Genomic DNA, 13,767 nt, shown 5'->3' on the forward strand with positions numbered 1-13,767 from the left:
GGCGTCAGAAGGGGGGGGCTAGGGGGGCTGGAGCCCCGAAATGGGTCCCTGAAAAGCCCCAAGTCTCAGGCATGCAGAAATGTAATTGTTAGACCCGAGCGCCGCCAGGCGAGGGCCATTCCTATCCTGAGCGCCGCCGAGCGGGGACCATTCTGATCCCGATCATCGCTGAGTGCCGCCGAGTGACATAGCAGATCCCGCCTTCTGGAGCCTGCAGCGCCTATGATGGAAGTCCCACTGGTCCAATGCCCGGACGTGTGACGTCCATCATAGGTGCTGCAAGCTCCAGAAGGAATAAATTACAATGCGGCCACCGTGCCACATCCCTGCTCCCCGCTTGGATGGGCGGTTCTCCTCTCCTCCTCGGCTTCTCCTCTGGCAACTTGCTGTATCTGTGATGATGGGCATTGGGTGCGCCAGCACCGCACACCACGGCTGAGCTGAGGTAGGTCAGTGTAGGCAGGTCAGTGTATGCAGGTCAGTGTATGCAGGTCAGTGTATGCAGGTCAGGTAGGTCAGGCAGTCCCCACCCAAAATCCATACCAGACCCTTATCCGAGCATGCAACCTGGCAGGCCGCAGGGAAAGAGGGGGGACGAGAGAGCGCCCCCCTCCTCCTGAACCGTACCAGGCCACATGCCCTCAACATGGAGGGGGGGGGGATTGGTGCTTTTGGCGCAAACAGCGGGCTCATCCCTACTGTTCACTCATGCTGTGCATCTGCGCTATATACACTGTACTCCCACACTATCTACACCATGCACCCTGCACCCACATTATCCACACTATCTACACCATGCACCCTGCACCCACATTATCCACACTATCTACACCATGCACCCTGCACCCACATTATCCACACTATCTACACCATGCACCCTGCACCCACATTATCCACACTATCTACACCATGCACCCTGCACCCACATTATCCACACTATCTACACCATGCACCCTGCACCCACATTTTCCCCACTATGCACACCATGCACCTACATTATCCACACTATCCACACCGTACACCCACACTGTACACACTGTGCACCTTACACCCACATTCTCCACACCCTGCACCCACACTATCCACACTGTGCACCCTGCAACCACATTATCCACACTGTACTCCCATACTACTCACACTAGGAACCCAGGCACTAAGGATTCTCTGTGGGAGGAGTCAAAGAGGGGCTAGCTATTTTAGGATGGAGGCGGTGGGTCCATTACTTTTCTCCCTGGGGCTCATGTTACACAGGTGCCCTGGTGATACCAATGGTGCACTGGAGAGACTGACCCACCATATCTGGCCCCCACCACTCCTATCCTGAACCTGCTGATACTTAAGGAATTTCCCAAGTCTTGGATGAGCACCACTGTATCACTAAACACGCTTTCATAAGCAGTCATAATGTAAGGTTTACTGCGGTTGCCCAACTGCCTGCAGCCATTAATCAATTACACCAACTTCCCATGCCACCGTCTTCCATACACATTAAATGAAGGCAAGGTCTCGGTCGCTTTTTTTACTGGACAATTTCCAAAGCAACAAGTCACTTGCAAAGTTACATCGGAACTCAATATAGTCTGCCCAAACATTTTGTATTTTAGACTCCAGCCAGGTGGTAATATAATATTCCCTCGCAGGGTAACAGTCCAGACGTTAGATGGAAACTCACTTTACAATTGATCCCAGGGAGGGGTGCCAAGAGGGGTGCTGCGGTGCTCCGTATCACTACTACCATGCCATAAATGCTGCCATGCTCCAAGGGCCTCATGTTCTTCACGAGGTGTAACTTCTCCTACACAGCACACTACTGCATCCTGACTTTCTGGTGCCTACAGACCCTCACATAGAATTACGCCGGCGTATCAGCAGATACTCCGACGTAACTCCGAATCTAAGCCCGTCGTATGTTTAAGTGTATTCTCAAACTGAGATACACTTAAACATGCCTAAGATACGACGGCCAGAGCCGTCGTATCTTAGGGTGCAATATCTACGCTGACCGCTAGGTGGCGCTTCCATTGCGGTCGGCGTAGAATATGCAAATGACTAGTTACGCCGATTCACAAACGTACGCTTGCCCGTCCTAGTGAATTTACGTTGTTTCCGTAAGAGATACGCGGCGTAAAGATAAACATGCCCCCTAGGTGGCGTATCCAATGTTAAGTATGGCCGTCGTTCCCGTGTCGAAATTTGAAAATTTTATGTCGTTTGCGCAAGTCGTCCGTGAATGGCGCTGGACGCCATTTATGTTAACGTCGAAACCAATGACGTACTTGCGAAGTAATTTCGCGCAATGCACGGCAGGAAATTTCGAGACGGAGCATGCGCAGTACGATCGGCGCGGGAACGTGCCTAAATTAAATGATCAACGCCCCCTACCTGCATCATTTGAATTAGGCGGGCTTGCGCCGGTGGACTTTACGCTATGCCGCCGCAACTTTACAGGCAAGTGCTTTGTGAATCAAGCACTTGCCCGTAAAACTTGTGGCGGTGTAACGTAAAGGAGATATGTTACGCCGACGCAGTTCTACGAGAATCTGCCCCCCTATGTTATTACCACTCTTGGAATACTTGCTGGATAAGAATAGCAGGTCTCTGATTGACTTTACCTGTTGCATAAAAAAGCTCTGTTGTTTATAGATAGATAGATAGATAGATAGATAGATAGATAGATAGATAGATAGATAGATAGATAGATAGATAGATAGATAGATAGATCACCCTAATGTTTAGGCAGGGTTGCTCCTAAATTTACCTGCCAGGTGTAGTTACCTTGGCTCATTGTTAGGAATCAATTGAGTTCAGCCTAAGTCTAGAATTGCTGCACATCTCTCTTTTGCCGCTAGGTGGGCGGGTACCTGGTGACATTAGATAAGACAAGGGCAAAGTAAGGATTAGGAGTATATGGGGTATCTCAGCCAAAGGGCAGGGGTTTTGATAAATCCCGTATCCTGCTGGGAGAACCTATATATTTGGGTGGAATCAGGTGATTGGGGTTCTGTGCCACCTGGACGGCTGTCTGGGTGGACGTGTGTTGTATTGCCCGTGCTGCTAGGCCGGAGTTTGGGCCTATACCGGGCACATCTTACTGCAAGGGAGCAGGGGCTTGCAGTCCAACCAGAAGTGACGGTTCTGCCGGCCCTGAGAAACTGTGGTGGTCGGAGGTAGAGGGGAAGCTGTCGCTACTATGGGCAGGGCCGATCCTAGGCAGGGTGCATGGGGTTCTCCGCACCCAGGCGCCGCAGAGGTGGGGGCGCCGAAGCTCCAAAGTGCTCCCCTACCTCCTCCTTGTCTGTGTCGCATACCAGGAATCCGGGCTGGGTACCACTGTCCGGTGCGCGTGGAGCAGTCTCCTGTCTGCCCCACCCCCTCTGCGTGCGTCGGCTCTTCTCCCATAGGCGGTGTGATAAGAGGCTTCTGGGTTGGCCAGAGCTGCTACCAATCATCCCGTACACTCCCAGAAATGCTCTCCGAGTGCCACCCTCCAAGTAACCAAAGATGCCACATCTGCCCCACCCCCCCCTGTAATGTGCTTCTGCTCCCAGTGCCCGAGCTACAGGGATCTATTGGATAAGTACTGATCTATGGGGACACCTGATGTGGGGGGCTCTGATGGGGACACCTGCTGTGGGGGGCTCTGATGGGGGACGCCTGCTGGGGGGGGGCTCTGATGGGGGACACTAATGAAGACTTCTTAGGGGAGCATCTCTGTGTTTGAGTCGTAGCCATAGAAACATGTGTAAAGGGGAGGAGTTAGTAAGATGACCATGCCCATGTGGGGGGCGCCAGAAATATTTCTGCACCCAGGCGTCTGTGACCCTAGGATCGGCCCTGACTATGGGACCAACCACCTTATTACCAGGGACCACAGTGAGTGGCTGAAGCAAGTACCAGAGCATTTCTGAGGTTTGCCAAGGTCAGCCGAGCTGTCCTCAGGCCTTTCCGTGTGTTTCCGGAGCCCCCACCTCTGGCCACATGCGGTATTGCATGCCATTGAAGTCAATGTGGAACAAATTATTTTAGTTTCCATTGAATTCAATGGGGAAACTCGCTTTGATAAGCGAGTACTATGGATTACGATCATTCTCCTGGAACGGATTATGCGCGTAATGCGAGGTTCCACTGTATGTGTGTGTTATATAAAATGCACGCTTATGTCAGCCATGACAGTTTACAGCATCCTTTGGCTTTTGGTTGCACGCAATGAAGGCATTTCCAGTGGAAGGATCGCATGTCACAGGGACAGACACATAAGATCGATACGTCCTTGGAAGATCATTTAGCTAACCATAAATAGTAAGATGTGCTCTAGAAGCGTTCTGAAGGAAGCAGCGTGAGGTGTTCTCCATTCGCCCCGTCCCCTGAGCACGTCTGGGGTCTGAGCTCTCTCTCCTTGAAGCCCAGAAAACATTGCCAGGAGGTTTTTTTTTTTGGATTGTCTGTCCAGCCTTGCCTCCGTGAGAGGAGGAAACTAAGTAATTCCTCATTTTGTTCTCATTTTTTTTTCCTTCTCTCTGGAGCCACCAAAGTTTTGCTTCTCATTAAGAAACCGAGAGGCGTGAGAGAGTAATAGATGGAACGTAGGCTCACCGCAAGATTCACCATCCGTATGTGAGCGCGAGCCTCCGCCAGAGCTAGGCTCCATTACTGACTGACAAGACACAGATCCAACTCATCAGTTATGCCGCGTACATGCCATCGGATTTTCATGACGAGAAAGATGCAATTTTTTTAACTACTTGCCGACCAGCCGCCGCTGTTCTACGGCGGCAGGTCGGCTCCCCTGCGCGAGAGCCCGTACTATAACGTCGGCTCTCTAAGTGGCCACTAGGGGCGCGTGCCCCCACGCTCGTCCCTGACTCCCGTGCGCGTGCCCGGCGGCGCGATGGCCGCCGGGCACCCGCGATTGCTCGTTGCAGAGCGAGGACCGGGAGCTGTGTGTGTAAACACACAGCTCCCGGTCCTGTCAGGGGGAGAAATGCCTGACCGTCTGTTCATACAATGTATGAACAGCGATCTGTCATTTCCCCTAGTGAGTCCACTCCCCCTACAGTTAGAACACACCCAGGGAACATACTTAAGCCCTTCCCCGCCCCCTAGTGTTAACCCCTTCCCTGCCAGTGGCATTTTTATAGTAATCCAATGCATTTTTATAGCACTGATCGCTATAAAAATGCCAATGGTCCCAAAAATGTGTCAAAATTGTCCGAATTGTCCGCCATAATGTCGCAGTACCGAAAAAAAAAATCGCTGATCGCCTCCATTACTAGTAAAAAAAAAATATTAATAAAAATGCCATAAAACTACCCCCTATTTTGTAAACGCTATAACTTTTGCGCAAACCAATCAATAAACGTTTATTGCGATTTTTTTTTACGAAAAATAGATAGAAGAATACGTATCGGCCTAAACTAAGGAAAACATTTTTTTTTTTTATATTTTTGGGGGATATTTATTATAGCAAAAAGTAAAAAATATTCATTTTTTTTCAACATTGTTGCTCTATTTTTGTTAATAGCGCAAAAACTAAAAACCGCAGATGTGATCAAATACCACCAAATGAAAGCTCTATTTGTGGGAAAAAAAGGACGCCAATTTTGTTTGGGAGCCACGTCGCACGACCGTGCAATTGTCAGTTAAAGCGACTCAGTGCCGAATCGCAAAAAAGTGCTCTGGTCTTTGACCAGCAATATGGTCCGGGGGTTAAGTGGTTAAAAACGGTCGTGTGTGGGCTCCAGAGCATTTTTCTCGTCGTGAAAAATGGGCATTAAAAATTTAGAACATGCTCTAATTTTTCTCGTCAATTTCACGCCGTGAAAAACAGTCGTGTGTAGGCTTCAACGACAGGGGAAAAAAACACGCATGCTCAGAAGCAAGTTATGAGACGGGAGCCCTCGTTCCTGTCTCATAACCTAATAATAACATAATGACATAAAAAATGGTCGTGTGTACGCGGCATTAGACTTAAAGTGGACCTTTTAGTAACTTTATATATCTGTATGAATACATTCTTGACATGTCACACCATTTTTCATGTCATGGGAAAAACAATGTTTTTCTCGACGTAATTCTTGTCAAGCCTGCCTTGCATACACACGATCGTGAAAAAAAAAATTCTCGAGCAAAGCGCAGTGACTAACAACACGTGCGCGTTTTTTCCTGTCGTTAAAGCCACAACGTGAAAAACAACGAGAAAAAATTAGAACAACGAGAAAAATGCCCTGGAGCCTACACACGGTCGTTTTTAATGACCAATTAAAAAAATTGCATTTTTCTCATAATGAAAAACGGTCGTGTGTACGCTGAACGCACAGCATGTTACCATCTCTGAACGCACATGTTGTTACCTCCCTCCATCCTCACCTGACGCCACCTACTTCAGTAGTGTACATTTCGAATTTCCGAATTCCAAATTTTAGAATTTCAGAATTCCGAACTTCAGAATTTCCAAATTTCAGAATTCCAAATTTTCAAATGTCAGAATTTATAAATTCCGAATTTTCAAATTTTACAAATTTTTCGAATTTTACAAATTACAAATTTTACGAATTTACAAATTTACAAAAAAAAAGCGAAAAAACAAATGAAACGAAAACATGCACATGTCTAATGTCCAGCCGACAAATCTTCATCTGACAATCTGTTTATTGTCTCCAACAATACTGTGCTAGCTGCTATATGTTAGTATTCCTGTAATAACCCAAGTGCAATACATTTTTAGTGTTTCAGTGCCGGTGACTTGTCAGTATGGTTCCTCTATCGAGATGGTTCTTGTAAGGACTGCGCAGGCGCAATCCTTGCAGACGGAAATCTCCGAACCTCGGCCAGCATCCAGGCTCATTCCTTAACATCCCCGTAAATTCGAGGAAGTTAAAAAAAGAGCCAGGAGGCCTAGCGAGCGTAAGGAGCAGTTCGAGCGAAGTGAAGACGTGAGGCCAACTGGCCACTTACCTCAAATTCCACATCGCCCTGGAGGTTCGGTGATTTCTGTCGGCAAGGATTGCGCCTGCGCAGTCCTTACAGGAACCATCTCGATAGCCGGAACCATATCTTCAGATCACCGGTTCACACTACCGCGACTTGGTATCCGACTTATCAGACCTCAAGTTGCCCCAAAATCAGAAATTCAAAAATTCGGAAAATCGGACATTTGAAAATTCAGAATTCAAAAAATTTCGATTTTATAAATTTTCGAATTCCGAATTTCCGAATTCCACGAATTTTCAAATTTCCCTCCTCTCCTATCGGCTGTTGCTGCTGGGATGTTTATGGAGTGGGGAAGGGGACAGTAATCATGTAATTTACCGGCCGCCCCTACCCTTTCTGAATGAACACCATGAGCGATCGGTAGTGTGTGTTTGGGCTTTGGGGTGCACACCCTAATGCAATAGGCTGCGCACACCTATGCAGCCGACAAATCTGCAGCAACTGTGTGATGTTATCAGGTCACTATGGAGCAAAACCTCTGAGGAACGTTTCCAACACCTTGTTGAATCTATAAGCTGGATTCAGGTAAGCGGGCGCATCCTTGCAGGGGCGTAGCGTATCGTATTTACACTACGCCGCAGTAGGTTAGCAGGGCAAGTACTGTATTCACAAAGTACTTGCCTGCTAAGTTACGGCGGCGTAGCGTAAATGGGGCCGGCGTAAGCGCACCTAATTCAAATGAGGATGTGGGGGGCGTGTTTTATGTAAATTAACTGTGACCTGACGTGATTGACGTTTTTTACGAAAGGCGCATGTGCCGTCCGTGTACATATGCCAGTGTGCATTGCTCCAAAGTACGCCGCACGGACGTATTGGTTTCGACGTGGACGTAAATTACGTCCAGCCCTATTCACGGACGACTTACGCAAACGACGTAAATTTTTCAAATTTCGACGGCCATACTTAACATTACTAGTCCAGCTATTTGATGGAATAACTTTACGCCTGAAAATGCCTTACGTAAACGGCGTATCTGTACTGCGTCGGCCGGGCGTACGTTCGTGAATAGGCGTATCTAGTGATTTACATATTCTACGCCGACCGCAATGGAAGCGCCACCTAGCGGCCAGCCTAAAAATTACACTTTAAGACACTTACGCCGCTCGTATCTTAGCCTAATTTAAGCGTATCTGGTTACCAGAATACGCTTAAATTTGCGTCGGCGCAGATTCAGACTTAGGCCGGCGTATCAGTAGATACGCCGGCCTAAGTCTGAATCTGCGCCGACACAAATTTAAGCGTATTCTGTATATGTAAGCGTCTTTCTGAATCCACCTATATTCCACCAAGAATGAAGGCAGTTCTGAAGGTCAAAGGGGTCCAACCCGGTACTAGCAATACCTAATAAAGTGTCCGGTGAGTGTAAATCTTCCAATAATTGTTCTTTTTCTGCACAGAATGAACATTTGGACGGGATTCAGTGATTGTCAACATTTGGGGCGGAGCAGTTTTCGAGTGGTGAAAGCAATAGTCATCAATTCCAGAAAACATTAATGTACAGAACTGGTGGATAGAAGGGTCGGCACACATGTTAGTGAAGTTTCCACCCAACAAACTCACAATATTGGTTTAGACCTTGTGGTTTTGTGTCTGCAGAAAACAGACACCATTGTGTTTCTGATTATGTGACCACACAGCTGTTGCATCTTATTAAATCCCATATTCATTCTTGCTGAGCCTTAAAGAGATACTAATGATTAAAGAGGAGTTCCTGCAAGGCAGATGTGTGCCCATTCATAACTTGAGTCCTATTGGGTTAGGGTTGCCTCCTGTCCAGGATTCACCCGGACAGTTCGGGTTTGGAATCATGCGTCCGGGGTTTCAGACTGCCTGAAACCCGGACACATTATTTAGACTGGACTATGGCTTCCGAGCAGGGTTGCTGGCTGCAGTTGTTTAAGCTGGTCCCTTGTCTGCAGATGCCCCTGAAACATGGTGGTGTGGGTGCACTACAAGGGATGCATGGGTGCAGGGCCGATCCTAGGGTCACAGACGCCTGGGTGCAGAAATATTTCTGGCGCCCCCACATGGGCATGGTCATCTTACTAACTCCTCCCCTTTACAAATGTTTCTATGGCTACGACTCAAACACAGAGATGCTCCCATAAGAAGTCTTCATTAGTGTCCCCCATCAGAGTCCCCCCCAGCAGGTGTCCCCCATCAGAGCCCCCCACAGCAGGTGTCCCCCATCAGAGCCCCCCAGCAGAGCCCCCCACAGCAGGTGTCCCCCATCAGAGCCCTCCACAGCAGGTGTCCCCCATCAGAGCCCCCCATCAGAGCCCCCCAGCAGAGCCCCCCCACAGCAGGTGTCCCCCATCAGAGCCCCCCAGCAGAGCCCCCCAGCAGAGCCCCCCCACAGCAGGTGTCCCCCATTAGAGCCCCCCCACAGCAGGTGTCCCCCATCAGAGCCCTCCACAGCAGAGCCCCCCCACAGCAGGTGTCCCCCATCAGAGCCCTCCACAGCAGGTGTCCCCCATCAGAGCCCCCCAGCAGAGCCCCCCCACAGCAGGTGTCCCCCATTAGAGCCCCCCACATCAGGTGTCCCCATAAATCAGTACTTGTCCAATAGATCCCTGTAGCTCGGGCGCAATGGGAGCAGAAGCACATTACAGGGGGCGGGGCATACGTGTCATCTTTGGTTACTTGGAGGGTGGCACTCGGAGAGCATTTCTGGGAGTGTACGGGATGATTGGCAGCAGCTCCGGCCAACCCAGAAGCCTCTCATCACACCGCCTATGGTAGAAGAGCAGACACACGCAGAGGGGGCGGGGCAGACAGGAGACTTTGGAGCTTTGGCGCCCCCACCTCTGTGGCGCCTGGGTGTGGAGCACCCCGTGCACCCTGCCTAGGATCGGCCCTGCATGGGTGTGACTGGGTGACTCTACATGTAAATTGTGACATCATCTCCCCACCTCAGCCAATCAGAGAAAGTCTTGTATTCATTGATAAAATACAAGGCTTCTCTTCAATTTCCGGAAGTCACCCATACCGCTGCCAGCACACAGAGCCGCTTATTCTAAGCAGCTAATGCCATCACAGTCCATTACATTGCACCCAACTGCCATATTGATCTGTAATGGAAATAATGCTTTGGGCCAGCTTGGCCCGCACAAACTATTTAAAGTGCCATTAAACCCGGAATTCCACTTTATGTTACAGAAACATTAGAAGCAGTCATATTTGTCGGCGTTTAATGTCAGCTCCATTCCGTTCTTGCTGTGGGAATAGGAGAGGAATGCTCCCCTAGCTGAATGTGTCACACTATTGACTTCAGATGTGCACCGTCTGGACTGGCAGCTCCGGGCCAGCTCTAGGCCTGGCGCTGAAAGCTTCTCATAAGTCATCGGCAAAAACTTCCCAACCTTGAACAACAGGGACCAAAAAAAAAAAAAAAACCCTAATGGTCCCACGCGGGGCTACAGAACCTCACTAGACGACGCGATGACTCTCCGTCCAATTGCCGGAGCGTCACAAACCAGCATGTCACAAACGGCGAAGATTAATGTCACCCAACTGACAAAATCCAGAAGGAGCTGGGATGCATTAAATGAGACAATACAGATGACGAAAACACGGTTTAAAAATAGTAATAATTATTATTTCTGTAAATTCAGGACCTGATTCCTTAACCACTTAACCCCCGGACCATATTGCTGGTCAAAGACCAGAGCACTTTTTGCGATTCGGCACTGCGTCGATTTAACTGACAATTGCGCGGTCGTGCGACGTGGCTCCCAAACAAAATTGGCGTCCTTTTTTTCCCACAAATAGAGCTTTCTTTTGGTGGTATTTGATCACCTCTGCGGTTTTTAGTTTTTGCGCTATAAACAAAAATAGAGCGACAATTTTGAAAAAAAATTATATTTTTTACTTTTTGCTATAATAAATATCTCCCAAAAATATATAAAAAAACTTTTTTTCCCTCAGTTTAGGCCGATACATATTCTTCTACATATTTTTCATAAAAAAATCGCAATAACCGTTTATTGATGGGTTTGCGCAAAAGTTATAGCGTTTACAAATAGGGGGTATTTTTATGGCATTTTTATTAATATTTTTTTTTTTTACTACTAATGGCGGCGATCAGCGATTTTTTTCGGTACTGCGACATTATGGTGGACACTTCGGACACTTTTGACACATTTTTGGGACCATTGGCATTTTTATAGCGATCAGTGCTATAAAAATGCATTGGATTACTATAAAAATGCCACTGGCAGTGAAGGGGTTAACACTAGGGGGCGGGGAAGGGGTTAAGTATGTCCCTGGGTGTGTTCTAACTGTAGGGGGGGTGGCCTCACTAGGGGAAATGACCGATCTTCTGTTCATACATACGTTTACACACACAGCTCCCGGTCCCCGGTCTGTAATGAGCGATCGCATGTGCCCGGCGGCGATCGTGCGCGCCCCTAGTGGCCAGCGCGAGAGCCGACGTATAGCTACGGGCTCTCGCGCAGGGGAGCCAACCTGCCACCGTAAAACGACGGCGGCAGGTCGGCAAGTATTTAACAGATATGCCTCAGGAACAAGCAAATTATATACTCATGGGATTTAATATAGGACTGCAGTTTTTTCATTAAAGTAATAGCTGGTGATCCTGCCATGAAGGTCCTTGTGCAGCAGTGGCGGTGCGTCCATAAGGGGCGCACCGGAGCCGCCTTCTCTCTCCTGCCACCTCTCTATTCAGGCGCCCGGGTCCCTTTTCAGGTGCCTGAATTACAGCGGCGGGGTATTTTTTTTGAAGCACCTGATTAGAGCCATAGGCTCTGATAGGCGTCAAAAAAGGTGAACAGCGTGCGCCATGCTGGGCACATGCAGTTCACTCAGCTGTGTGTTAGGAAAGCAAATGAATATTCACTTTCCGAACATTGATCCGCCTCTCCGCCAATCAGGTGCTTGGGTCTGTTACCTGTCACCCGATTGGCTGAAACGATAGGCGCTGTGATTGGACGCCTATCAAGGAGAAGACATCGAGGAGCATGGAGGATACCGCCGCCGTGACCCGCTGCTTCACCGAGACAGGGTAAGTGCTGGAGGGGCGGGGGATGCACACTGGCAGCATTTGATGGACACAGTGGCTGCGTTTGATGGGCACAGTGGCTGCGTTTGATGAGCACAGTGGCGGTAATTGATAGGCACAGTGGCAGTATTTGATGGGCATTGCGGTAAATGACATCGCAAGGACGTCATTTGCTTCGACGTGAAGCGCCATTCACGATTCACTTACGCAAACAACGTAAATTTCGAAAATTGCGACGCGGGAACGACGTGTATACTTACCATTGGCTGCGCCTCCTAATAGCAGGAGCAGCCTTACGACGGAAGCGCCGTACGCAAACGACGTAAAACTCGCGTGTACGTTCGTGAATCGGCGTGAGTATGCAATTTGCATACTCTACGCTGATCACTACGGGAACGCCACCTAGCGGCCAGCGTCAGAATGCAGCCTACGATACGACGGCATAAGAGCCTTATGCCAGTCATATCTTAAGCTACAGTCGGCGTATCGAGCTTTCTGAATACAGAAAGTCGATACGCCGGCGCTACTTAGCAATTACGCTGCGTATCTATGGATACGCAGGCGTAATTGCTTCCTGAATCTACCCCAGAGGCTTTTGGAGGGGACTGAATGCTAGCCTCTTGACTACTCATGGGCCCTGGCATTTGGGGGAACGGTGCTCTTTGTGAGTTGTATGCCTCTAGAACCCCTAATTGCGCCCACAGTGACAGCCAACCCCATCCAGAATCTTCCAGCATTTTAATACATATTTTGCATTTCCCCAACTTTCATTGTGTGAGTATAAACTTTTTTTTACTGCTGGGCAAAGGAAGGTTTTGGCAGAATTTACCAGGCCCTGATCTCCTTGAGGTTAAGAACCCCGGGTATAGAGGATCTTATGCTATCTCTTTCCCATTGGCACATTCTGAGTAATCTGTGAAGTTGGAGGGACTGGCCTTTGTCTATCACGGTGTAGATGTCCAGTCCCAACTTCTAATGCTGCAACCACATTCATACGCCATTGCGTCCAAGTAATCATATAGGGCCAGATTCACATAGAATTCACATAGAATTCCGGCGGCGTAACGTATGTCATTTACACTATGCCGCCACAACTTACTGGAGCAAGTGCCGTATTCTCCAAGCACTTGCTCCGTAATTTGCGGCGGCGTAGTGTAAATGGCCCGGCGTATGGCCGCGTAATTCAAAGGGGGCGGCTTGTATTCAAATTAAGCGCGCCCCACGCCGATCGAACTGCGCATGCGCCGGGTGGAAAAATAGCCCAGTGCGCATGCTCCAGCTCACGACGGAAAACGTCAATGACGCCGACGTGAGCGTCATTGGCGTAAAGTCGTATTCGCGGACGACTTAGTGAAACAACGTAACCGACGGAAAAAGACGACTCTGACCCGACGCCATACTTAATATGGCATACGGCGGACTGGCGAAAGGTTACCCCTCATATAGCAGGGGTAACCTTACGCTTACGGAAACAACGTAAACGACGACGAAGCGGCGCAAATTCGTTCGGGAATCGGCGTATCAGGCTCATTTGCATAGTCAAATGAGAACTGAACGTAAACGCCACCTAGCGGCCAGTGTCGAATTACATCTAAGATCCGACGGTGTAAGTGACTTACACCTGTCAGATTTACGCCGTATCTATGCGAAAATGATTCTAGGAATCAGACGCATAGATACCCGGGGCCAAAAACAGAGATACGACGGAGTTTCCTGAGATACACCGTCGTAACTCTTCTGAGAATCTGGCCCATAGT

This window comes from Rana temporaria, chromosome 11, assembly GCF_905171775.1.
Source record: "Rana temporaria chromosome 11, aRanTem1.1, whole genome shotgun sequence".
In the NCBI taxonomy this organism is placed as follows: Eukaryota; Metazoa; Chordata; class Amphibia; order Anura; family Ranidae; genus Rana; species Rana temporaria.